The 21,547-nt window shown below is 62.5% G+C and overlaps 2 protein-coding genes across 2 annotated transcripts in view; one reads left to right on the top strand and one right to left on the bottom strand.

The window, feature by feature from the left end:
• The window catches only part of LOC144806995 (uncharacterized), a 1,119,020-nt gene extending 1,100,760 nt beyond the window's left edge, over positions 1-18,260 (bottom strand). The window contains exon 1 of the mRNA XM_078673059.1: positions 18,088-18,260. The gene's annotated coding sequence lies outside the window, so the exon portion shown is untranslated. The remainder of the gene's footprint in view (positions 1-18,087) is intronic.
• The window catches only part of LOC144806973 (uncharacterized), a 1,014,574-nt gene that overhangs the window by 474,503 nt on the left and 518,524 nt on the right, over positions 1-21,547 (top strand).

The following is a 21,547-nucleotide window of genomic DNA, read 5'->3' as shown; positions in this document are numbered from 1 at the left end:
GAAGAGCCCAGCTCAGCCCCAGGGGCCCCCGGATAGAAGAGCCCAGCTCAGCCCCAGGGCCTCGGATAGAAGAGTCCAGCTCAGCCCTAGGGGCCCCCAGATAGAAGGGCCCAGCTCAATCCCAGGACCCCCTGGATAGAAGAACCCAGCTCAGCCCCAGGGGTCCCCGGATAGAAGAGCCCCGCTCAGCACCAGGGGCCCCAGATAGAAGAGCCCAGCTCAGCCCCCCCCTGGGGCCTGTGGATAGAAGAGCCCAGCTCAGCCCCAGGGACCCTGGATAGAAGAGCCCAGCTCAGCCCCAGGGACCCTGGATAAAAGAGCCCAGTTCCGCCCCAGGGGCCCCCAGATAGAAGAGCCCAGCTCAGCCCCAGGGGTCCCCGCATAGAAGAGCCCAGCTCAGCACCAGGGGCCCCAGATAGAAGAGCCCAGCTCAGCACCAGGGGCCCCAGATAGAAGAGCCCATCCCAGCCCCCCCTGGGGCCCATGGATAGAAGAGCCCAGCTCAGCCCAAGAGGCCCCAGATAGAAGAGCCCAGCTCAGCCCCAGAGGCCCCAGATAGAAGAGCCCAGCTCAGCTCCCCAGAGGCCCCCGATAGAAGAGCCCAGCACTGCCCCAGTTGCCCCCGGATAGAAGAGCCCAGCTCAGCCCCAGGGGCCCCCGGATAGAAGAGCCCAGCTCAGCCCCAGGGCCTCGGATAGAAGAGCCCAGCTCAGCCCCAGGGGCCCCCGGATAGAAGAGCCCAGCTCAGCCCCAGGGCCACGGGTAGAAGAGTCCAGCTCAGCCCTAGGGGCCCCCAGATAGAAGGGCCCAGCTCAATCCCAGGACCCCCTGGATAGAAGAACCCAGCTCAGCCCCAGGGGTCCCCGGATAGAAGAGCCCAGCTCAGAACCAGGGGCCCCAGATAGAAGAGCCCAGCTCAGCCCTCCCCCGGGGCCGGTGGATAGAAGAGCCCAGCTCAGCCCCAGGGGCCCTCGGATAGAAGAGCCCTGCTCAGCCCCAGGATCCCCGGATAGAAGAGCCCAGCTCAGCCCCAGGGCCCCTGGATAGAAGAGCCCAGCTCAGCCCCAGGGGCCCTGGATAGAAGAGCACAGTTCCGCCCCAGGGCCCCCCAGATAGAAGAGCCCAGCTCAGCCCCATGGGTCCCCGCAGAGAAGAGCCCAGCTCAGCACCAGGGGCCCCAGATAGAAGAGCCCATCTCAGCCCCACCTGGGGCCCATGGATAAAAGAGCCCAGCTCCGCCCCAGGGGCCCCAAGATAAAAGAGCCCAGCTCAGCTCTAGGGGCCCCCGGATAGAAGAGCCCAGCTCAGCCCTAAGGGCCCCCGGATAGAAGAGTATAGCTCAGCCCCAGGGGCCCCCAGATAGAAGAGCCCAGCTCAGCCCCAAGGGCCCCCGGATAGAAGAGTATAGCTCAGCCCCAGGGGCCCCGGTTAGAAGAGCCCAGGGGCCCTGGATAGAAGAGCCCAGCTCAGCCCCAGGGGCCCCCAGACATAAGAGCCCAGCTCAGCCCCAGGGGCCCCCGGATAGAAGAGCCCAGCTCAGCCCGAAGATAGAAGAGCCCAGCTCAGCACCCAAGGGGCCCCCGGATAGAAGAGCCCAGCTCAGCCCCAGGGGCCCGGGATAGAAGAGCCCAGCTCAGCCCCAGGGGCTGCCGGATAGAAGAGCCCAGCTCAGACCAAGGGGCCCCGGATAGAAGCACCCAGCTCAGCCTCAGGGCCCCGGGTATGAGAGCCCAGCACAACCCTCAGGGCCCCCGGATAGAAGAGCCCAGCTCAGGCCCAGGGACCCGGATAGAAGAGCCCAGCTCAGGTCCAGGGGCCCTGGATAGACGAGCCCTGCTCAGCCAAAGGACCCCCAGATAGAAGAGCCCAGCTCAGCCCCAGGGCCCCCAGAAAGAAGAGCCCAGCTCAGCCCCAGGGGCCCCAGGATAGAAGAGCCCAGCTCAGCCTCGGGCCCCCAGATAGAAGAGCTCAGCACAGCCCCGAGGCCCCTGGATAGAAGAGCCCAGCTCAGCCCCAGGGCCCCCAGATAGAAGAGCCCAGCTCGGCCCCAGAGGACCCCGGATAGAAGAGCCCAGCTCAGCCCCAGGGGCCCCGGATAGAGGAGCCCAGCTCGGCCCCAGAGGACCCCGGATAGAAGAGCCCAGCTCAGCCCCACGGGCCCCGGATAGAAGAGCCCAGCTCAGCCACAGGGCCACGGATGGAAGAGCCCAACTCAGCCCCAGGAGCCCCAGATAGAAGAGCCAAGCTCTGCCCAAGGGGCCCTGGATAGAAGAGCCCAGCTCAGCCCCAGGGGCCCACAGATAGAAGAGCCAAGCTCAGCCCCTGAGGCCCCCAGATAGAAGAGCCCAGCTCAGACCCAGGGGCCCCCGGATAGAAGGCCCCAGCTCAGCCCAGGGGCCCCCGGATAAAAGAGCCCAGCTCAGCCCCCAGGGCCCCCAGATAGAAGAACACAGCTCAGCCCCAGGGGCCCCCGGATAGATGAGCCCAGCTCAGCCCCAGGGGCCCTGATAGAAGAGCCCAGCTCAGCCCCAGAGGCCCCCGGATAGAAGAGCCCAGCTCAGCCCCAGGGTCTCCGGATAGAAGAGTAAAGCTCAGCCCCAGGGCCACGGATTGAAGAACCCAGCTCAGTCCCAGGGGCCCCAAATAGAAACGCCCAGCTCAGCCCCAGGGCCACGGATGAAAGAGCCCAGCTCAGTCCCAGGGGCCCCAGAGAGAAGCACCCAGCTCAGCCCCAGGGCCCCGGATAGAAGAGCCCAGCTCAGCCCCAGAAGCCCCCGGATAGAAGAGCCCAGCTCAGCCCCAGGGGCCCCGGATAGAAAAGCCCAGTTCAGCCCCAGGGGCCCTGGATAGAAGAGCCCAGCTCAGCCCCAGGGGCCCCCAGATATAAGAGCCCAGCTCAGCCCCAGGGGCCCCCGGATAGAAGAGTCCAGTTCAGCCCCAGGGCCCCGGATGGAAGAGCCCAGCTCAGCCCCAGGGGCCCCGGATAGAAGCGCCCATCTCAGTCCCAGGGGCCCCAGATAGAAGAGCCCAGCTCAGCCCCAGGGGACCCCAGATAGAAGATCCCAGCTCAGCCCCTGTGCCCCGGAAAGAAGAGCCCAGCTCAGCCCCAGGGCCCCCAGATAGAAGAGCCCAGCTCAGAACCAGTGGCCCCCGGATAGAAGAGCCCAGCTCATCCCTTGGACCCCGGATGGAAAAGCCCATCTCAGCCCCGGGGGACACGGACAGAAGAGCCCAGCTCAGCCCCAGGGGCCCCGGATAGAAGAGCCCACTCAGCCTCAGAGGCCCCCAGATAGAAGAGCCCAGCTCAGCCCCAGGGGCCCCGGATAGAAGAGCCCAACTCAGCCTCAAGGGCCCCCAGATAGAACAGCCTAGCTCAGCCCCAAGGCCCCCCTGGATAGAAGAGCCCAGCTCAGCCCCAGTGGCCCAGGATAGAAGAGCCCAGCTCAGCCCCAGGGGCCCCGGACAGAAGAGCCCAGCTCAGCCCCAGGGGCCCCAGATAGAAGAGCCCAGCTCAGCCCCAGAGGCCCCAGATAGAAGAGCCCAGCTCAGCTCCCCAGAGGCCCCCCAGATAGAAGAGCCCAGCTCAGCCCCAGGGGTCCCCGCATAGAAGAGCCCAGCTCAGCACCAGGGGCCCCAGATAGAAGAGCCCAGCTCAGCTCCCCAGAGGCCCCCGATAGAAGAGCCCAGCACTGCCCCAGTTGCCCCCGGATAGAAGAGCCCAGCTCAGCCCCAGGGGCCCCCGGATAGAAGCACCCAGCTCAGCCCCAGGGTCCCCCGGATTTATGAGCCCAGCTCAGCCCCAGGGGCCCCAGATAGAAGAGCCCAGCTCAGCCCCAGGGGCCCTGGATTGAAGAGCCCAGATCAGCCGCAGAGGCTCCCGGATAGAAGAGCACAGCTCAGCCCCAGGGGGCCCCAGATAGAACAGCCCAGCTCAACCACAGGGCCCCCCGGATAGAAGAGCCCAGCTCAGCCCCTCCCAGGGCCCCCGGATAGAAGCGCCCAGCTCAGCACAAGGGGCCCCGGATAGAAGCACCCAGCTCTGCCTCAGGGCCCCCGGATATGAGAGCCCAGCACAACCCCCAGGGCCCCTGGATAGGAGAGCCCAGCTCAGGCCCAAGGGCCCCCGGATAGAAGAGCCCAGCTCAGCCCCAGGGGCGCTGGATAGAAGAGCCCTGCTTAGCCCCAGGACCCCCAGATGAAGAGCCCAGCTCAGCCCCAGGGCCCCCAGATAGAAGAGCCCAGCTCAGCCCCAGGGGCCCCAGGATAGAAGAGCCCAGCTCAACCTCGGGCCCCCGGATAGAAGAGCCCAGCACAGCCCCTGGGCCCCCAGATAGAAGAGCCCAGTTCGGGCACAGACGACCCCGGATAGAGGAGCCCAGCTCAGACCCAGGTGCCCCGGATAGAAGAGCACAGCTCAGCCCCAGGGCCATGGATAGAAGAGCCCAGCTCAGCCCTAAGGGCCCCCGGATAGAAGAGTATAGCTCAGCCCCAGGGGCCCCCAGATAGAAGAGCCCAGCTCAGCCCCAAGGGCCCCCGGATAGAAGAGTATAGCTCAGCCCCAGGGGCCCCGGTTAGAAGAGCCCAGGGGCCCTGGATAGAAGAGCCCAGCTCAGCCCCAGGGGCCCCCAGACATAAGAGCCCAGCTCAGCCCCAGGGGCCCCCGGATAGAAGAGCCCAGCTCAGCCCGAAGATAGAAGAGCCCGGCTCAGCACCCAAGGGGCCCCCGGATAGAAGAGCCCAGCTCAGCCCCAGGGGCCCGGGATAGAAGAGCCCAGCTCAGCCCCAGGGGCTGCCGGATAGAAGAGCCCAGCTCAGACCAAGGGGCCCCGGATAGAAGCACCCAGCTCAGCCTCAGGGCCCCGGGTATGAGAGCCCAGCACAACCCTCAGGGCCCCCGGATAGAAGAGCCCAGCTCAGGCCCAGGGACCCGGATAGAAGAGCCCAGCTCAGGTCCAGGGGCCCTGGATAGACGAGCCCTGCTCAGCCAAAGGACCCCCAGATAGAAGAGCCCAGCTCAGCCCCAGGGCCCCCAGAAAGAAGAGCCCAGCTCAGCCCCAGGGGCCCCAGGATAGAAGAGCCCAGCTCAGCCTCGGGCCCCCAGATAGAAGAGCTCAGCACAGCCCCGAGGCCCCTGGATAGAAGAGCCCAGCTCAGCCCCAGGGCCCCCAGATAGAAGAGCCCAGCTCGGCCCCAGAGGACCCCGGATAGAAGAGCCCAGCTCAGCCCCAGGGGCCCCGGATAGAGGAGCCCAGCTCGGCCCCAGAGGACCCCGGATAGAAGAGCCCAGCTCAGCCCCACGGGCCCCGGATAGAAGAGCCCAGCTCAGCCACAGGGCCACGGATGGAAGAGCCCAACTCAGCCCCAGGAGCCCCAGATAGAAGAGCCAAGCTCTGCCCAAGGGGCCCTGGATAGAAGAGCCCAGCTCAGCCCCAGGGGCCCACAGATAGAAGAGCCAAGCTCAGCCCCTGAGGCCCCCAGATAGAAGAGCCCAGCTCAGACCCAGGGGCCCCCGGATAGAAGGCCCCAGCTCAGCCCAGGGGCCCCCGGATAAAAGAGCCCAGCTCAGCCCCCAGGGCCCCCAGATAGAAGAACACAGCTCAGCCCCAGGGGCCCCCGGATAGATGAGCCCAGCTCAGCCCCAGGGGCCCTGATAGAAGAGCCCAGCTCAGCCCCAGAGGCCCCCGGATAGAAGAGCCCAGCTCAGCCCCAGGGTCTCCGGATAGAAGAGTAAAGCTCAGCCCCAGGGCCACGGATTGAAGAACCCAGCTCAGTCCCAGGGGCCCCAAATAGAAACGCCCAGCTCAGCCCCAGGGCCACGGATGAAAGAGCCCAGCTCAGTCCCAGGGGCCCCAGAGAGAAGCACCCAGCTCAGCCCCAGGGCCCCGGATAGAAGAGCCCAGCTCAGCCCCAGAAGCCCCCGGATAGAAGAGCCCAGCTCAGCCCCAGGGGCCCCGGATAGAAAAGCCCAGTTCAGCCCCAGGGGCCCTGGATAGAAGAGCCCAGCTCAGCCCCAGGGGCCCCCAGATATAAGAGCCCAGCTCAGCCCCAGGGGCCCCCGGATAGAAGAGTCCAGTTCAGCCCCAGGGCCCCGGATGGAAGAGCCCAGCTCAGCCCCAGGGGCCCCGGATAGAAGCGCCCATCTCAGTCCCAGGGGCCCCAGATAGAAGAGCCCAGCTCAGCCCCAGGGGACCCCAGATAGAAGATCCCAGCTCAGCCCCTGTGCCCCGGAAAGAAGAGCCCAGCTCAGCCCCAGGGCCCCCAGATAGAAGAGCCCAGCTCAGAACCAGTGGCCCCCGGATAGAAGAGCCCAGCTCATCCCTTGGACCCCGGATGGAAAAGCCCATCTCAGCCCCGGGGGACACGGACAGAAGAGCCCAGCTCAGCCCCAGGGGCCCCGGATAGAAGAGCCCACTCAGCCTCAGAGGCCCCCAGATAGAAGAGCCCAGCTCAGCCCCAGGGGCCCCGGATAGAAGAGCCCAACTCAGCCTCAAGGGCCCCCAGATAGAACAGCCTAGCTCAGCCCCAAGGCCCCCCTGGATAGAAGAGCCCAGCTCAGCCCCAGTGGCCCAGGATAGAAGAGCCCAGCTCAGCCCCAGGGGCCCCGGACAGAAGAGCCCAGCTCAGCCCCAGGGGCCCCAGATAGAAGAGCCCAGCTCAGCCCCAGAGGCCCCAGATAGAAGAGCCCAGCTCAGCTCCCCAGAGGCCCCCCAGATAGAAGAGCCCAGCTCAGCCCCAGGGGTCCCCGCATAGAAGAGCCCAGCTCAGCACCAGGGGCCCCAGATAGAAGAGCCCAGCTCAGCTCCCCAGAGGCCCCCGATAGAAGAGCCCAGCACTGCCCCAGTTGCCCCCGGATAGAAGAGCCCAGCTCAGCCCCAGGGGCCCCCGGATAGAAGCACCCAGCTCAGCCCCAGGGTCCCCCGGATTTATGAGCCCAGCTCAGCCCCAGGGGCCCCAGATAGAAGAGCCCAGCTCAGCCCCAGGGGCCCTGGATTGAAGAGCCCAGATCAGCCGCAGAGGCTCCCGGATAGAAGAGCACAGCTCAGCCCCAGGGGGCCCCAGATAGAACAGCCCAGCTCAACCACAGGGCCCCCCGGATAGAAGAGCCCAGCTCAGCCCCTCCCAGGGCCCCCGGATAGAAGCGCCCAGCTCAGCACAAGGGGCCCCGGATAGAAGCACCCAGCTCTGCCTCAGGGCCCCCGGATATGAGAGCCCAGCACAACCCCCAGGGCCCCTGGATAGGAGAGCCCAGCTCAGGCCCAAGGGCCCCCGGATAGAAGAGCCCAGCTCAGCCCCAGGGGCCCTGGATAGAAGAGCCCTGCTTAGCCCCAGGACCCCCAGATGAAGAGCCCAGCTCAGCCCCAGGGCCCCCAGATAGAAGAGCCCAGCTCAGCCCCAGGGGCCCCAGGATAGAAGAGCCCAGCTCAACCTCGGGCCCCCGGATAGAAGAGCCCAGCACAGCCCCTGGGCCCCCAGATAGAAGAGCCCAGTTCGGGCACAGACGACCCCGGATAGAGGAGCCCAGCTCAGACCCAGGTGCCCCGGATAGAAGAGCCCAGCTCAGCCCCAGGGCCATGGATGGAAGAGCCCAGCTCAGTCCCAGGGGCCCTGGATAGAAGCGCCCAGCTCAGCCCCAGGGCCTCGGATAGAAGAGCCCAGCTCAGCCCCAGATGCCCTCGGATAGAAGAGCCCAGCTCAGCCCCAGTTGCCCCCGGATAGAAGAGCCCAGCTCAGCCCAAGAGGCCCCAGATAGAAGAGCCCAGCTCAGCCCCAGAGGCCCCAGATAGAAGAGCCCAGCTCAGCTCCCCAGAGGCCCCCGATAGAAGAGCCCAGCACTGCCCCAGTTGCCCCCGGATAGAAGAGCCCTGCTCAGCCCCAGGGGCCCCCGGATAGAAGAGCCCAGCTCAGCCCCAGGGCCTCGGATAGAAGAGTCCAGCTCAGCCCTAGGGGCCCCCAGATAGAAGGGCCCAGCTCAATCCCAGGACCCCCTGGATAGAAGAACCCAGCTCAGCCCCAGGGGTCCTCGGATAGAAGAGCCCCGCTCAGCACCAGGGGCCGGTGGATAGAAGAGCCCAGCTCAGCCCCAGGGACCCTGGATAGAAGAGCCCAGCTCAGCCCCAGGGACCCTGGATAGAAGAGCCCAGTTCCGCCCCAGGGGCCCCCAGATAGAAGAGCCCAGCTCAGCCCCAGGGGTCCCCGCATAGAAGAGCCCAGCTCAGCACCAGGGGCCCCAGATAGAAGAGCCCATCTCAGCCCCCCCTGGGGCCCATGGATAGAAGAGCCCAGCTCAACCCCAGGGGCCCCTGGATAGAAGAGCCTAGCTCAGCTCCCCAGAGGCCCCCGATAGAAGAGCCCAGCACTGCCCCAGTTGCCCCCGGATAGAAGAGCCCAGCTCAGCCCCAGGGCCTCGGATAGAAGAGTCCAGCTCAGCCCTAGGGGCGCCCAGATAGAGGGACCCAGCTCAATCCCAGGACCCCCTGGATAGAAGAGCTCAGCTCAGCCCCAGGGGTTTCCGGATAGAAGAGCCCAGCTCAGAACCAGGGGCCCCAGACATAAGATCCCAGCTCAGCCCCAGGGGCCCCCGGATAGAAGAGCCCAGCTCAGCCTGAGGATAGAGGAGCCCAGCTCAGCCCCAGGGGCCCGGGATAGAAGAGCCCAGCTCAGCCCCAGGGGCTGCCGGATAGAAAAGCCCAGCTCAGACCAAGGGGCCCCAGATAGAAGAGCCCAGCTCAGGTCCAGGGGCCCTGGATAGACGAGCCCTGCTCAGCCCCAGGACCCCCAGATAGAAGAGCCCAGCTCAGCCCCAGGGCCCCCAGAAAGAAGAGCCCAGCTCAGCCCCAGGGGCCCCAGGATAGAAGAGCCCAGCTCAGCCTCGGGCCCCCAGATAGAAGAGCTCATCACAGCCCCGAGGCCCCTGGATAGAAGAGCCCAGCACAGCCCCGAGGCCCCCAGATAGAAGAGCCCAGCTCGGCCCCAGAGGACCCCGGATAGAGAGCCCAGCTCAGCCCCACGGGCCCCGGATAAAAGAGCCCAGCTCAGCCACAGGGCCATGGATGGAAGAGCCCAACTCAGCCCCAGGAGCCCCAGATAGAAGAGCCAAGCTCTACCCAAGGGGCCCTGGATAGAAGAGCCCAGCTCAGCCCCAGGGGCCCACAGATAGAAGAGCCCAGCTCGGCCCCAGAGGACCCCGGATAGAGAGCCCAGCTCAGCCCCACGGGCCCCGGATAAAAGAGCCCAGCTCAGCCACAGGGCCACGGATGGAAGAGCCCAACTCAGCCCCAGGAGCCCCAGATAGAAGAGCCAAGCTCTGCCCAAGGGGCCCTGGATAGAAGAGCCCAGCTCAGCCCCAGGGGCCCACAGATAGAAGAGCCAAGCTCAGCCCCTGAGGCCCCCAGATAGAAGAGCCCAGCTCAGCCCCAGGGGCCCCCGGATAGAAGTCCCCAGCTCAGCCCAGGGGCCCCCGGATAAAAGAGCCCAGCTCAGCCCCCAGGGCCCCCAGATAGAAGAACACAGCTCAGCCCCAGGGGCCCCCGGATAGATGAGCCCAGCTCAGCCCCAGGGGCCCTGATAGAAGAGCCCAGCTTAGCCCCAGAGGCCCCCGGATAGAAGAGCCCAGCTCAGCCCCAGGGTCTCCGGATAGAAGAGCAAAGCTCAGCCCCAGGGCCACGGATTGAAGAACCCAGCTCAGTCCCAGGGGCCCCAAATAGAAACGCCCAGCTCAGCCCCAGGGCCACGGATGAAAGAGCCCAGCTCAGTCCCAGGGACCCCAGAGAGAAGCACCCAGCTCAGCCCCAGGGCCCCGGATAGAAGAGCCCAGCTCAGCCCCAGAGGCCCCCGGATAGAAGAGCCCAGCTCAGCCCCAGGGGCCCCGGATAGAAAAGCCCAGTTCAGCCCCAGGGGCCCTGGATAGAAGAGCCCAGCTCAGCCCCAGGGGCCCCCAGATATAAGAGCCCAGCTCAGCCCCAGGGGCCCCCGGATAGAAGAGTCCAGTTCAGCCCCAGGGCCCCGGATGGAAGAGCCCAGCTCAGCCCCAGGGGCCCCGGATAGAAGCGCCCATCTCAGTCCCAGGGGCCCCAGATAGAAGAGCCCAGCTCAGCCCCAGGGCCCCCCAGATAGAAGATCCCAGCTCAGCCCCAGTGCCCCGGAAAGAAGAGCCCAGCTCAGCCACAGGGCCCCCAGATAGAAGAGCCCAGCTCAGCACCAGTGGCCCCGGGACAGAAGAGCCCAGCTCACCCCCAGGGGTCCCGGATAGAAGCGCCCATCTCAGTCCCAGGGGCCCCAGATAGAAGAGCCCAGCTCAGCCCCAGGGGACCCCAGATAGAAGATCCCAGCTCAGCCCCTGTGCCCCGGAAAGAAGAACCCAGCTCAGCCCCAGGGCCCCCAGATAGAAGAGCCCAGCTCAGAACCAGTGGCCCCCGGATAGAAGAGCCCAGCTCATCCCTTGTACCCCAGATGGAAAAGCCCATCTCAGCCCCGGGGGCCACGGACAGAAGAGCCCAGCTCAGCCCCAGGGGCCCCGGATAGAAGAGCCCAGCTCAGCCCCAGGGGCCCCGGATAGAAGAGCCCAACTCAGCCCCAAGGGCCCCCGGATAGAACAGCCTAGCTCAGCCCCAAGGCCCCCCTGGATAGAAGAGCCCAGCTCAGCCCCAGTGGCCCAGGATAGAAGAGCCCAGCTCAGCCCCAGGGGCCCCAAGATAGAAGAGCCCAGCTCAGACCCAGGGGCCCATAGTGAAGAGCCCAGCTCATCCCCCCAGTGGCCCTGGAATGGAAGAGCCCAGCTCAGCCCCAGGCGCCCCCAGATAGTAGGCCCCAGCTCAGCCCAGAGGCCCCTAGATAGAAGAGCCCAGCTCAGCCCCAGGGGCCCATAGTGAAGAGTCCAGTTCAGCCCCGGGGTCCTCAGATAGAAGAGCCCAGCTCAGCCCCCAGGGGCCCCGGATAGAAGCACCCAGCTCAGACCCAGGGTCCCCCGGATAGAAGAGCCCAGCTCAGCCCCAGGGGCCCTGGATTGAAAAGCCCAGCTCAGCCCCAGAGGCTCCCGGATAGAAGAGCCCAGCTCAGCCCCAGAGGCCCCCAATTAGAAGAGCCCTGCTCAGCCCCAGGGGGCACCGGATAGAAGAGCCCAGCTCAGCCCGGCCCCCTGGAGGTCCCTGGATAGAAGAGCCTAGCTCAGCCCCCTAGGGCCCCCAGATAGAAGAGCCCAGCTCAGTCCCAGGGGCCCCCAGATAGAAGAACCCAGCTTAGCCCCAGGAGTCCCCGGATAGAAGAGCCCAGCTCAGCCCCAGGGGCCCCGGATAGAAGAGCCCAGCTCAGCCCCAGGGGCCCAGATAGAAGAGCCCTGCTCAGCCCCTGGATAGAAGAGCCCAGCTGTGCCCCAGGGGCCAAGGATAAAAGAGCCCAGCTCAGCCCCAGAGGCCCCAGATGGAAGAGCCCAGTTCAGCCACAGAGGCCCCAGATGGAAGAGCCCAGTTCAGCCCCATGGCCCCCAGATAGAAGAGCCCACCTCAGCCCCAGGGGCCCTGGATAGAAGAGCCTAGCTTAGCCCCAGGACTCCCCGGATAGAAGAGCCCCGCTCAGCCCCAGGGGCCCCGGATTGAAGAGCCCAGCTGTGCCCCAGGGGCCCGGGATAAAAGAGCCCAGCTCAGCCCCAGAGGCCCAAGATAGAATAGCCCAGCTCAGCCACAGGGGCCCAGGATAGAAGAGCCCAGTTCAGCCCCGTGGCCCCCAGATATAAGAGCCCAGCTCAGCCCCAGGGGCCCTGGATAGAATAGCCAGCTCAGCCCCAGCGGCCCCCGGATAAAAGAGCCCAGCTTAGCCCCAGTGGCCCCCGGACAGAAGAGCCCAGCTCAGCACCAGGGGCCCCAGATAGAAGCGCCCAGCTCAGTCCCATGGGCCCCGGGATAGAAGAGCCCAGCTCAGCCACAGGGGCCCACAGCATAGAAGAGCCCATCTCAGCCCCAGGGGCGCACGGATAGAAGAGCCCAGCTCAGTCCTGTGGCCCCGGATAGAAGAGCCCAGCTCAGCCCCAGGGGCCCCAGATAGAAGAGCCAGCTCAGCCCCAGGGACCCCCGGATAGAAGAGCCCAGCTCAGCCCCAGGACCCCCGGATAGAAGAGCCCAGCTCAGCACAAGGATCCCCCAGATAGAACAGCCCAGCTCAGCCCCAGGGGCCTCCTGATAGAAGAGCCCAGCTCAGCCGCAGAAGCCCCCAGATAGAAGAGCCCAGCTCAGCCCCAGGAGCCCCCGGATAGAAGAGCCCAGCTCAGCCCCAGGGGCCCTAGATGGAAGAGAAAGCTCAGCCCCAGGGGCCCATAGTGAAGAGCCCAGCTCAGCCCCCCCGAGCCCCGGGATAGAAGAGCCCATCTCAGCCCCAGGGGCCCCTGGATATAAGAGCCCAGCTCAGCCCCAGGGGCTCCAGATGGAAGAGCAAAGCTCAGCCCCAGGGGCCCCTGGATAGAAGAGCCCATCTCAGCCCCAGGGGCCCCTGGATAGAAGAACCCAGCCCTCCCCAGGGGCCCCGGAGAGAAGGCCCCAGTTCAGCCCAGGGGTCCCCAGATAGAAGAGCCCAGCTTAGCCCCCAGGGGCCCCGGATAGAAGAGCCCAGGTCAGCCACAGGGGCTCCCCTAGAAGGGCCCAGCTCAGCTCCAGGGGCCCGGATAGAAGAGCCCAGCTCAGCCCGGCTCCTGCAGAGATTCCCTCCAGGATTATTCAGTCTATTTCTACAAACACAGCAGAAGGAGCTAACATTCTCCTACCTGAGCGGAGACCTGTGCAGACATGTCCAGGCTCTCTCCTCCCCCTGGGGTCTGGGGGTGGGAGGTGCAGATCTGGGGTCTGAGGGGGGTCTGCAGATGGAGGTAACTGCACAGAGAGACAATGGTTCCTTCCTCCTCTGCTGCAGGCTGCAAACACCAGCAGAGGCCCGAAGTGATGTCGCCGCAGCTGCTTGTGCTGTCTCTGCCGCCGCTGACCTGGAAGAGGAAACCCTTATCCCTTTCATCCAATGTGCAGCTCAGTGGGTTTCATCAGCAGGCGAGGAGCGCCCTCTGTTGACCGCTGACGGAACCGCCGCCTCCAGTCTTTAGGAGTGAATTGGAAATAGCCTGAATTTCATTAATTATATGTAAGAAACTGCTAGAATTAAACTGGACAATGTTTTCTATTTTTCCTGTTTTAGTGGGTAATTTTTTATATTTGGTAGGACTGTGTGTATTCAAACAACTTTCCGACTCTGCACCAAATTAAGTTTTACATTTGTCTCCTTTGTTTACCCGCTCACTCCCTTCAAAGGTTCACTTATAAAATAAACAAACAAGTAGATTACAGTCTCAATAACTTCATAAGACAGAACAATCAGATTTGACTGTCACAGATTTCTCCCTCAGTGGATGGTGTCATGACAATGAGTGAACAGTCCACAGATTCCTCACAGTGCAGTAAGATGCACCACAGTGCACAGATCCCTCACAGTGCAGCAAGATGCACCACAGTGCACAGATTCCTCAAAGTGCAGTAAGATGCAGTGCAGTGCACAGATTCCTCACAGTGCAGTAAGATGCACCACAGTGCACATATCCCTCACAGTGCAGCAAGATGCACCACAGTGCACAGATCCCTCGCAGTGCAGTAAGATGCACCACAGTGCACAGATCCCTCACAGTGCAGCAAGATGCACCACAGAGCACAGATCCCTCACAGTGCAGCAAGATGCGCCACAGTGCACAGATCCCTCACAGTGCAGTAAGAATGCACCGCAGTGCACAGATCCCTCACAGTGCAGCAAGATGCACCACAGAGCACAGATCCCTCACAGTGCAGCAAGATGCGCCACAGTGCACAGATCCCTCACAGTGCAGTAAGAATGCACCGCAGTGCACAGATCCCTCACAGTGCAGCAAGATTTACCACAGTGCACAGATCCCTCACAGTGCAGCAAGATGCGCCACAGTGCACAGATCCCTCACAGTTCTGCAAGATGCACCACAGTGCACATGGATCCCTCACAGTGCAGCAAGATGCACCACAGTGCACAGATCCCTCACAGTTCATCAAGATGCACCACAGTGCACAGATCCCTCACAGTGCAGCAAGATGCATCACAGTGCACAGATCCCTCACAGTTTATCAAGATGCACCACAGTGCACAGATCCCTCACAGTGCAGCAAGATGCACCACAGTGCACAGATCCCTCACAGTGTAGCAAGATGCACCGCAGTGCACATATTCCTAACAGTGCATTAAGATGCAGCGCACAGACCTCTAATAGTGCAATAAGATGCAGTACACAGATCCCCTCTTTAACACACATGATTCTCACAAACACCTCCAGGGCCAGAAGGAAAGCCCCCCAGGACCCCAGGATAGAAGACCCCAGCTCAGCCCCAGGGGCCCCCGGATAGAAGAGCCCAGCTCAGCCCTAGGGGCCACTAGATAGAAGAGCCAAACTCAGCCCCAGGGGCCCCGGATAGAAGAGCCCAGCTCAGCCCTAGGAGCTCCGGATAGAAGAGCCCAGCTAAGCCCCCAGAGGCCCCCGGTTAGAAGAGCCCAGCTCAGCCCCAGGGGCCCCGGATAGAAGAGCCCAGCTCAGCCCCAGAGGCTCCAGATAGAAGAGCCCAGCTCAGCTCCCCAGAGGCCCCCCAGATAGAAGAGCCCAGCTCAGCCCCAGGGGTCCCCGCATAGAAGAACCCAGCTCAGCACCAGGGGCCCCAGATAGAAGAGCCTAGCTCAGCACCAGGGGCCCCAGTTAGAAGAGCCCATCTCAGCCCCCCCTGGGGCCCATGGATAGAAGAGCCCAGCTCCGCCCCAGGGGCCCCAAGATAGAAGAGCCCAGCTCAGCTCTAGGGGCCCCCGGATAGAAGAGCCCAGCTCAGCCCCTGAAGCCCCTGGATAGAAGGGCCCAGCTCAGCCCCAGGGGCTCCGGATAGAAGAGCCCAGCTCAGCCCCAGGGCCTCGGATAGAAGAGTCCAGCTCAGCCCTAGGGGCCCCCAGATAGAAGGGCCCAGCTCAATCCCAGAACCCCCTGGATAGAAGAACCCAGCTCAGCCCCTGGGGTCCCCGGATAGAAGAGCCCAGCTCAGCACCAGGGGCCCCAGATAGAAGAGCCAAGCTCAGCCCTCCCTGTGGCCGGTGGATAGAAGAGCCCAGCTCAGCCCCAGGGGCCCCCGGATAGAAGAGCCCTGCTCAGCCCCAGGCTCCCCGGATAGAAGAGCCCAGCTCAGCCCCAGGGCCCCTGGATAGAAGAGCCCAGCTCAGCCCCAGGGGTCCTCGCATAGAAGAGCCCAGCTCAACCCCAGGGGCCCCAGATAGAAGAGCCCATCTCAGCCCCCCCTGGGGCCCATGGATAGAAAAGTCCAGCTCCACCCCGGGGCCCCAAGATAGAAGAGCCCAGCTCAGCCCCTGGGGTCCCCGGATAGAAGAGCCCAGCTCAGCACCAGGGGCCCCAGATAGAAGAGCCAAGCTCAGCCCTCCCTTTGGCCGGTGGATAGAAGAGCCCAGCTCAGCCCCAGGGGCCCCCGGATAGAAGAGCCCTGCTCAGCCCCAGGCTCCCCGGATAGAAGACCCCAGCTCAGCCCCAGGGCCCCTGGATAGAAGAGCCCAGCTCAGCCCCAGGGGTCCTCGCATAGAAGAGCCCAGCTCAACCCCAGGGGCCCCAGATAGAAGAGCCCATCTCAGCCCCCCCTGGGGCCCATGGATAGAAAAGTCCAGCTACACCCCGGGGCCCCAAGATAGAAGAGCCCAGCTCAGCTCTAGGGGCCCCCGGATAGAAGAGCCCAGCTTAGCCCCGGGGCCCCTGGATAGAGGAGCCCAGCTCCTCCCCAGGGGCCCCCAGATAGAAGAGCCCAGCTCAGGCCCAGAGGCCCCTGGATAGAAGAGCCCAGCTTAGCCCCGGGGCCCCTGGATAGAGGAGCCCAGCTCCTCCCCAGGGGCCCCCAGATAGAAGAGCCCAGCTCAGCCCCTAGGGCCCTCAGATAGAAGAGCCCAGCTCAGCCCCAAAGGGCCCCCGGATAGAAGAGCCCAGCTCAGCCCCAGGGGCCCCTGGATTGAGGAGCCCAGCTCAGTCCCAGGGGCCCCGGATAGAAGAGCACAGCTCAGCCTCAGGGGTCCTGGATAGAGGAGCCCAGCTCAGTTCCAGGGGCCCCCAGATAGAAGAGCCCAGCTCAGGCCCAGAGGCCCCCGGATAGAAGAGCCCAGCTCAGCCCCAAGGCCCCCGGATAGAAGAGCCCAGCTCAGCCCCAAAGGGCCCCCGGATAGAAGAGCCCAGCTCAGCCCCTGGATTGAGGAGCCCAGCTCAGCCCCAGGGGCCCCGGATAGAAGAGCACAGCTCAGCCTCAGGGGCCCTGGATAGAGGAGCCCAGCTCGCTCCAGGGGCCCCTGGATAGAAGAGCCCAGCTCAGCCCCAGGGGCCCCCAGATAGATGAGCTCAGCTCAGCCCCAGGGGCCCCTGGATAGAGGAGCCCCGCTTAGCCCCAGGGGCCCGGATAGCAGAGCACAGCTCAGCCCCAGGGGCCACTGGATAGAGGAGCCCAGCCCAGCTCCAGGGGCCCCCGGATAGAAGAGCCCAGCTCAGCCCCAGGGGCCCCTGGATAGAGGAGCCCAGCTCAGCCCCAGGGGCCCTGGATAGAAGACCCCAGCTCAGCCCCAGGGCCCCCCGGATAGAAGAGAATAGCACAGCCCCAGGGGCCTCGGATAGAAGAGCCCAGCCTCCCAGAAGCCCCAGGATAGGAGAGCCCAGCTCAGCCCCAGGGCCCCGGATAGAAGAGCCCAGCTCCGCCCCAAGGAATTCAGATAGAAGGGCCCAGCTCAGCCCCAGGGGACGCAGATAGAAGGGCCCAGCTCAGCCCCAGGGGCCCCCAGATAGAAGAGCCCAGCTCAGCCCCAGGGGCCCCCAATAGAAGAGCCCAGCTCAGCCCCAGGGGATGCAGACAGAAGGGCCCAGCTCAGCCCCAGGGGCCCCCAGATAGTAGAGCCCAGCTCAGTCCCATGGGCCCCCGGATAGAAGAGCCCAGCTCCGCCCCAGGGAATTCAGATAGAAGGGCCCAGCTCAGCCCCAGGGGACGCAGATAGAAGGGCCCAGCTCAGCCCCAGGGGCCCCCAGATAGAAGAGCCCAGCTCAGCCCCAGGGGCCCCCGATAGCAGAGCCCAGCTCAGCCCCAGGGGACGCAGACAGAAGGGCCCAGCTCAGCCCCAGGGGCCCCCAGATAGTAGAGCCCAGCTCAGTCCCATGGGCCCCCGGATAGAAGAGTATAGCTCAGCCCCAGGGGCCCCCGGATAGAAGAGCCCAGTTCAGCCCCAAGGGCCCCCGGATAGAAGAGTATAGCTCAGCCCCCGGGCCCCCGGATAGAAGAGCCCAGGGGTCCTGGATAGAAGAGCCCAGCACAGCACGGGATAGAAGAGTCCAGCCCTCCCCAGGGGCCCCCAGAGAGAATAGACCAGCTCAGCCCCAGGGGCCCTGGATAGAAGAGCCCAGCACAGCCCAAGGGGCCCCGGATAGAAGAGCCCAGCTCAGCCCCAGGATAAAAGAGCCCAGCTCAGCCCCCAAGGGGCCCCCAGATAGCAGAGCCCAGCTCAGCCCCAGGGGCCCTGGATAGAGGAGCCCAGCTCTGCCACAGGGGCCGCTGTATAGAGGAGCCCAGCTCAGCCCAAGGGCCCACGGATAGAAGAGCCCAGCTCAGCCTCAGGGCCCCCGGATAGAAGAGCCCAGCACAGCCCCCAGGGCCCCCGGATAGGAGAGCCCAGCTCATCCCCAGGGGCCCCGGATAGAAGAGCCCACCTCAGCCCCAGGACCCCGGGATAGAAGAGTCCAGCTCAGCCCAGGGCCCCCGGATAGAAGAGCCCAGCTCAGCCCAAGGGGCCCCGGATAGAAGAGCCCAGCTCTGCCCCAGGGCCCCCGGATAGAAGAGCCCAGCTCAGACCCAGAGGCCCCGGATAGAAGAGCCCAGCTTAGCCTCAGGAGCCCCCGGATAGAAGAGCCCAGCTCAGCCACAGGGGCCCCAGATAGAAGAGCCCAGCTCAGCCCGGCTCCTGCAGAGATTCCCTCCAGTATTATTCAGTCTATTTCTGCAAACACAGCAGAAGGTGCTGACAATCTCCTACCTGAGCAGAGACCTGTGCAGACATGTCCAGGCTCTCTCCTCCCCCTAGGGCTAGGGGGGGGGGGGCAGGCACGGGGTCCGGGGTGGTAAATCTGGGCTTTGAGGGGGTCTGCAGATGAAGGTAACTGCACAGACAGACAGGGCTCCTTCCTCCTCTGCTGCAGGCTGCAAACACCAGGAGAGGCCAGAAGTGTTGTCACCGCAGCTGCTGGTGCTGTCTCTGCCGCCGCTGACCCGGAAGAGGAAACCCTTCTCCCTTTCAGCCAATGTGCAGCTCAGTGGGTCTCATCAGCGGGCGAGGAGCGCCCTCAGGTGGCCGCTGACGGAACCGCCGCCTCCAGTCTTTAAGAGTGAATTGGAAATTGCCTGAATTTCATTAATTATATGCAAATGTAAGAAATTGCTAGAATTAAACTGGACAATGTTTTCTATTTTTCTTGTTTCTGTGGGTAATTTTTTATATTTGGTAGGACTGTCTATATTCAAACAACTTTCTGACTCTGCACCAAATTAAGTTTTAAGCTCAGCCCCTAGGGCCCCCGGACAGAAGAGCCCAGCTCAGCCCCCAAGGGCCCCCGGATAGAAGAGCCCAGCTTAGCCCCAGGATCCCATGGATAGAGGAGCCCATCTCCACCCCAGGGCCCGTAGATAGAAGAGCCCAGCTCAGCCACAGAGGCCACCGGATAGAAGAGCCCAGCTCAGCCCCTAGGGCCCCCGGGTAGAAGAGCCCAGCTCAGCCCCAAAGGGCCCCCAGATAGAAGAGCCCAGTTCATCCCCAGGGGCTCCTGGATAGAGGAGCCCAGCTCAGCCCCCGGGGGCCCCGGATAGAAGAGCACAGCTAAGCCATAGGGGCCCCTGGATAAAGGAGCCCAGCTCAGCCCTAGGGCCCACGGATAGAAGAGCCAAGCTCAGCCCCAGGGGCCACCCGGATAGAAGAGCCCAGCTCAGCCCCAGGGCCCCCGGATAGAAGAGCCTAGCTCAGCCCCAGGGGCACCAGATAGAAGAGCCCAGCTCAGCCCCAGGGCCCCCGGATAGAAGAGCCTAGCTCAGCCCCCGGGCCCCCTGGATAGAAGAGCCCATCTCAGCCCCAGGGGCCCCGGATAGAAGAGCCCAGCTCAGCCCCAGGACCACCGGAAAGAAGAACCCAGCTCAGCTCCAGGGCCCCCAGATAGAAAAGCCCAACTCAGCCCCAGGGGCCCCCGGATAGAAGAGCCCAGCTCAGCCCCAGAGGCCCCCAGGTAGAAGAGCCCAGTTCAGCACCAGAGGCCCCTAGATAGAAGAGCCCAGCTCAGCCCCAGGGCCCCGGATAGAAGATCCAAGCTCAGTCCCAGGACCCCTGGATAGAAGAGCCCAGTAAGAGTTTCTTACATCAGCCTCAGGGCCCCCGGATAGAAGAGCCCAGCACAGCCCCCCCAGAGGCCCCCAGATAGAAGAGCCCAGCTCAGCCCCCCCAGGGCCCCCGGATAGAAGAGCCCAGCTCAGCCACAGGGGCCCCAGATAGAAGATCCCAGCTCAGCCCCAGGGGCCCCAGATAGAAGGGCCCAGCTCAGCCCGGCTCCTGCAGAGATTCCCTCTAGGATTATTCAGTCTATTTCTACAAACACAGCAGAAAGTGCTGACAATCTCCTACCTGAGCAGAGACTTGTGTAGACATGTCAAGGCTCTCTCCTCCCCCTGGGGTCTGGGGGTGGGAGGTGCAGATCTGGGGTCTGAGGGGGGTCTGCAGATGGAGGTAACTGCACAGAGAGACAATGGTTCCTTCCTCCTCTGCTGCAGGCTGCAAACACCAGGAGAGGCCGGAAGTGATGTCACCGCAGCTGCTGGTGCTGTCTCTGCCGCCGCTGACCCGGAAGAGGAAACCCTTCTCCCTTTCATCCAACGTGGAGCTCAGTGGGTTTCATCAGCAGGCGATAAACGCCCTCTGGTGGCCTCTGACGGAACCGCCGCCTCCAGTCTTCAAAAGTGAATTGGAAATGACAGCCTGAATTTCATTAAATACATAAAAATGTAAGAAAACTGCTAGAATTAAACTAGTCAACATTTTTCTGATTTTCTATTTTTCCTGTTTCTGTGGGTAATTCTTTATATTTGATAAGGCTGTGTGTATTCAAACAACTTTCCAACGATTTGCCCCAAATTAAGTTTTGCATTTCTCTGCGTTTTTTACCCACTCACTCCCGCCAAAGTTTCACTTATAAAACAAAATAAAGTAAATTGCAGTCTCAATACATTCATAAGACAGAACAATCTGGTTTGACTCTCACAGATTTCTCCCTCAGTGGATGGTGTCATGGGAGTGAGTGACCGGTGCCGGGTCTGAGGATGAGAGGGTATTCCAGCACTAACTAATGTCAGACTCCTTCATACAGGCTCTTATTAGAGGTACCACCTGCCTTTTGGTCATGTTTTAAGAATTTGCAAAGGCCCGGATATTATTATTCAATAAGACTTTGAATAGAAGTGTTTGTATTCATTTTTAACATGGCTTTGCTGTCTTTATTTACTTCAACTCTCAGTCAGGATTCATTAAGGCAGCACTAGAACACATTTTAAAGTGATTTCTGCTTATATTTGATATTATAAGTTTGCACTGATTAGAGGAAAAATGCCAGCTTTAAGTAATCTTCCTACTTTTGTACTGGCCGGGACAAGAAAATACTGACCATGCCATTCCTATAAAAGACTGGTCAGGTGGTAACCCTCTCTCATAGCTTGAGTCACTCCTCGTCCACACACCATCAATGTGCGGTTGAAGGAGGGCTTCGTAGCACCGTCAGGCAAGTTGCATTTGTTGCCTGGGCAGTGACATCAGATGCGACATGCACACATCAGAGCCTTCAAGTCTCACTCATCATGAGTGACACTCACACATTTAGAGGTTGTGCTGAAGTCTCCCTCACACCTTGCTGAATCTTATCACTGGGAGACGGGAGAGGGTCCTAGTACTCCATATGTGACTTTGCTCGCACTTCTACTGTGTGCAGAGTAGCCGCTTACAACTAAAGAGGGAGACACTATTCACTTCATAGAGTTCAGCAAACCCACTGTCAGACATTTTGATATCACTACATTTTCAATATTTCACCTTGCGGCTGCACAGATTATACTTTTGGTGTAATGTTAATTTAGATGTCTGCATTAATGATTTGGATGTTACCTGTGCACTCATCATTCCTATAATTTCACTAATGTCTCTTCCTCTGACATTATCAAAGTCAAATGTTATGTGACATCACTTCCTGTGAGGCCATCAATAGGATAGTTTGTTTTGGCTCCTAAGAATCTCAAAACCTTGAGCTCTGTGAAGCCCATACATGAGCGCTCATCTGGACTAAGGGGGGGGAGCATGCTCTTAGCTCAGAGATGAAAGCGTCTGGAAGCAGTTCAGGCGCTATACTATCAGCATTCAGACCAGAGGAGTGCTGATCTCTGCAAAAAGAAATGAAATGTTTGTTTCAGTT

The sequence above is a fragment of the Lissotriton helveticus genome, chromosome 1_2, assembly GCF_964261635.1.
Source record: "Lissotriton helveticus chromosome 1_2, aLisHel1.1, whole genome shotgun sequence".
Taxonomy (NCBI): Eukaryota; Metazoa; Chordata; class Amphibia; order Caudata; family Salamandridae; genus Lissotriton; species Lissotriton helveticus.
Note: the sequence above shows the minus strand (reverse complement) of the source record. Positions and strands in the feature narration are given on the sequence as shown.